The sequence below is a fragment of the Salmo salar genome, chromosome 29 (assembly GCF_965601325.2).
Source record: "Salmo salar chromosome 29, fSalSal1, whole genome shotgun sequence".
Lineage (NCBI taxonomy): Eukaryota > Metazoa > Chordata > Actinopteri > Salmoniformes > Salmonidae > Salmo > Salmo salar.
Window position 1 is genome coordinate 28,570,001 of NC_138319.1, and position 5,000 is coordinate 28,575,000.

The 5,000-nt window shown below is 37.9% G+C and overlaps 1 protein-coding gene across 1 annotated transcript in view; it reads left to right on the top strand.

The window, feature by feature from the left end:
• Positions 1-5,000, top strand: part of LOC106590479 (ribosomal protein S6 kinase alpha-3) — a 57,126-nt gene that overhangs the window by 40,806 nt on the left and 11,320 nt on the right. The gene's annotated exons all lie outside the window — the stretch shown is intronic.

Here is a 5,000-nt window from a genome sequence, read left to right on the forward strand (position 1 = left end):
TCTCTCTTTCTCTCTGTCTCTCTCTCCCTCTCTCTTTCTCTCTGTCTCTCTCTCCCTCTCTCTTTCTCTCTGTCTCTCTCTCCCTCTCCCTCTCTCTGTCTCTCTCTCCCTCTCCCTCTCTCTGTCTCTCTCTCCCTCTCCCTCTCTCTGTCTCTCTCTCCCTCTCCCTCTCTCTGTCTCTCTCTCCCTCTCCCTCTCTCTGTCTCTCTCTCCCTCTCCCTCTCTCTGTCTCTCTCTGTCTCTCTGTCCCCTCTCTCTCTCTCCCTCTCTCTTTCTCTCTGTCTCTCTGTCTCTCTGTCCCCTCTCTCTCTCCCTCTCTTTCTCTCTCTCTCTCTCTCTCTCTCCCTCTCTTTCTCTCTGTCTCTCTCTCTCCCTGTCTCTCTATCAAATTCAAATTCAAATTCAAGCTGCTTTATTGGCATGAAAAACATTGTGTTAATATTGCCAAAGCAACAATGTATACAATATACATTGTAATACAATTATAAACAATAACAAATAATAATATAAAATGGCAGTAAATAATAATACAAAATTAAAAATAATAACAATAAAATAGTAGTAAAATAATAGTAAAATAGTAGAATGCAATAAGTATAAAAATCTAAATATGGAAAATGAATCTATAACTAACTTATAACTAAATAACGGTCATCTTCACCATTACATCAGTACTACAACTACTATCATCATTACCACTACCACTACCACCACCATCACTAAACTGTTATCATTACCATTACTACCCATACCACTACTATTTGGAATGATAAACAACAATAATAATAGAAATAACAATAACAGTAATAACAATAATAGTAATAATAAGTAAGTTACTGCTTAATATGCAGATGTTATTATTAGTGTCCCTCAGGCTATGGCAGGCAAATACATATTTGGCTGCAAGAGGAGCCATTGCTCCTTCGCCCATGAGTATTTTTAGTTTTTCCTCTGGGTTTAATAAGTTCAAATTTGGAATAAATGTAGTCATTTCTGTGAATAAGGAATCTCTTTGTGAGGAATATTTATCACAGTAAAGGAGAAAGTGCATCTCTGTCTCTACCTCCCCTGTCGTGCAGTGACCACATACACGCTCCTCTTTGGGTAGCCATGTCTTTTTATGTCTGCCGGTTTCTATTGCCAATCGGTGGTCACTCAGCCTGTACTTGGTAAGGATCTGTCTCTGCTTTGTATCTCTGACAGAGTAGAGATAATCAGCCAATTCATATTCTCTGTTTAGGGTCAGGTAGCAATTTAGTCAGCTTTGGGATTTTGTTTCGTTTTTCCAATGTTGTAAATATGAGTCCTTTGATTGGTTCATGATTTTGTTTATTTGAATTCTTTCTTTTGAAGCAGTGCTGGTGTCAGCTTGGTTGGTGAGGTCCAACACCAGCTGACTGAGAGGGCTCGTTTCTGGGCTCAGCTCTTGGGTTTGGAGTGCTTTAAATTGCAGACTTGAATTTGGACTTGAATTTAGATGTAGCCAAAAATTTTATGATCTTTTCTGTATTTTCATTATTACTGGAAAGCGGCCCAATTCTGCCCTACATGCATTAGTTGGTGTATTTCTCTGGACTTGTAGGATTTTCCGACAGAATTCTGCATGTAGGGCTTCAATTGGATGTTTGTCCCACATTTTAAAGTCCAGTTTATTGAGTGGCCCCCAAACCTCACTTCCGTAAAGAGCTATTGGTAGGATTACACTGTCAAATATTTTGGTCCAAATTCTAATTGGGATGTTGATTTTGAATAATTTCATTTTTATTGCATACAATGTTCTGCGGGCTTTTTCTTTGAGTGCATTCACTGCCATATTAAAGTTTCCCGATGCAGATATGGTCAGACCAAGGTAGGTGTAATTTTTAGTGTGTTCAATGATGGTGTTGTTCAGGGTGAATTTATATTTGTGTTTCTGACATCTGGTTTTCTTTTGGATAATCATGATTTTCGTTTTTTGGACATTTACTGCCAGGGCCCAATTATGGCAATATTGCTCTAGAATATTAATGTTCTGTTGAAGACCTTCTTTGGTTGGTGATAGAAGTACCAAGTCATCAGCATATAGCAGGTATTTCACCTCTGTGTCAAATAGTGTGAGTCCTGGGGCTGGAGAATGGTCCAACATGTCTGCTAATTCATTGATATAAATGTTGAAAAGGTTTGGACTCAAACTGTAGCCTTGTCTCACACCTCGACATTGTGAAAATAATTCTGTTCTTTGGTTTTTGATTTTTAGTGCACATTTATTTTCTGTGTACATACATTTTATTAAGTCATACACCTTACCACCAAGCCCACTTTGGAGAATTTTGTAGAATAGCCCTTCATGCCAAATAGAATCAAATGCTTTTTTAAAGTCAATAAAGCAAGCAAAGATTTTGCCCTCTTTTTTTGATGGACGTGTTTATTAATTAGTGTGTGTAAGGTGTATATATGGTCAGTAGTGCGATGGTTAGGGAGAAAGCCAATTTGACATTTACTTATTACATTTTTTTCTTGAAGAAAGGTTTGAATTCTTGAATTCAAAATGCTACAGAAAACCTCTCCCAAGTTACTGTTTACACAAATTCCCCTGTAATTATTGGGGTCTGATTTGTCTCCACTTTTGTCAATAGGGGAGATGAGCCCCTGGTTCCAGACATCAGGGAAGCAGCCAGAAGTTAAAACCATGTTGAACAATTTAAGCACAGCATTTTGCAACTCAGGTGTGCTGTTTTTCAGCATTTCATTTCTGATGTTGTCTAGACCACAAGCCTTCTTTGATTTAATAGATTTGAGCTTTTCATTTAGTTCTTGTTGGGTTATTGGGTAATCTAATGGATTTTGGTTGTTTTTAATGACTGATTCAAGGATGTTCAATTTTTCTTTAATTTCTAATTGGTTCTGTTGTAAGTCTTTTTGTGGGATGTTTTTGTATAGATTATCAAAATACGTTCTCCAAATTCCTACATCTTGTCTGGCTAATTCCTGTGGCTTTGTTGTGCTTAAATTGTTCCACATGTCCCAGAACTGATTTTGGTCAATTGCGTTTTCAATTTCATCAAGTGTCTTGTTGGTATAATTCAATTTCTTGCGTTTCAGTGTTTGTTTATACTGTTTCAGAGTTTCAAAATATTCATATCGTAGCTCTGGGTTGTTTTGCTGCTTATGTTTTTCATTTGACATTTGTCTTAGGTGTTTTCTGATTGTTTTACATTCATTATCAAACCATTTATCAGAAACATTTTGTTTTTTGTTTCTGAGATTGCATTTCTTTGGTTTTCTCAAATTTGCTTTCGATGCTGCTTTTTGGAATATGCAGTTGATGTTTTGAGTAGCCGAATTGACACCATCTTTATTGTTTTGGTATTGTGAGTTATTGAAAAACTGTATAGAGTTCATAATTTCATTTGAGTTCAACGTTTTAATGAATCTCTCTGCACTGTTTGGCGCCCAGCTGTACGATGGGTTTATGTTGTAGAGTTTATTGGGCTGTTTTTTTGAATGAGTATTGCCGGTTAATTTCTTCAGAAACACGTTGATCTGACTGTGATCTGACAATGGTGTCTGTGGTCTGACAGTGAATGCACTAATGGAGGAGGGGTTGATGTCAGTGATGGCATAATCGACTACACTTGTCCCAAGAGCTGAGCAGTAAGTAAACCGACCTAAAGAGTCCCCTCTGACTCTACCATTAAGCATGTATAGGCCTAAGGCTTGACAGAGATGCACTAACTCCTTCCCATTTTTGTTCAGTATTTGGTCAGGACTGTTTCTATTATTTATAATAGGGCTACTGTACAAGGAGGGGTGTCCACATATGTGGTGGTTACCTCCCTCATCAGTGTAGTCATCCTCAGAACCTGTTCTTGCATTGAAATCTCCACAAAGAAGCACTTTACCCTCTGCCTGAAATGTAATGATTTCTGTGTGGAGATTGTGGAAAAACTGATCCTCATAATATGGTGAATCTGAAGGAGGAGCATAAGCTGCACATATGTATACATCATTGTCACAGTAGATTGTACCTTTGTTAAGTTTTAGCCAAATGTGACTGGTACCTTTTTTCATTTCATTCAGTGCTAAGTCCTGCTTATGCCAAATGATGATTCCACCTGAGTCTCGGCCCCGTTTAACATTTTTATGTTTGATTGATGGTAGTAAACTTTCTCTATAGCCTGAGGGACACTGAGTATCTATGTCTCCACGACACCATGTTTCCAGTAGGATTATGATGTCCTGTCCCTTGATGTTTTTAATCAATTCTGGATTTGTTGTTTTATAACCAAAATGTGAAGAGTATAGGCCCTGGATATTCCAAGAGCTGATAGTTAATGATCTCATGTATAATAAGTGATATTCACTGGTTTGAGTAAAGTACATTGAAAAAAATATTATAATAACATACATACATACATACATACATACATACATACATACATACATACATACATACATACATACATACATACATACATACATACATACATACATACATACATTACTATAATACCGGTGCCAATAAAATTAAGAATAGTTGTAAACAAATGAATAAGAATGGAATAAGATTGCATGAAAAATAAGTACAATGCAATCTGCAACCCTGTCTCTGTGTGTGTGTGTGTGTGTGTGTGTGTGTGTGTGTGTGTGTGTGTGTGTGTGTGTGTGTGTGTGTGTGTGTGTGTGTGTGTGTGTGTGTGTGAATTAAAGAGTCTGTCTAGCTCAGTAGTCTACATATTAGTTGCAGTAGTTGGCGCACCTCTCCTATCTCTGATTGTTCTAGGTGTCTTTTGCCAGAGGTTACCTCAGCATATGTAGGCTGATGATCTGAATGATACATGGTGTGGACTGCATCATGTGGTGTACTTCTCTGAAGGACAGTGTTCTGTCCCACCCTGGAGTAGTGATCAGAGCTGTGTTGTGATGGGTCAGGTCTAGTAGAGCTGTGTTGTGATGGGCCAGGTCTAGTAGAGCTGTGTTGTGATGGGCCTGGTCTAGTAGAGCTGTGTTGTGATGGGCCA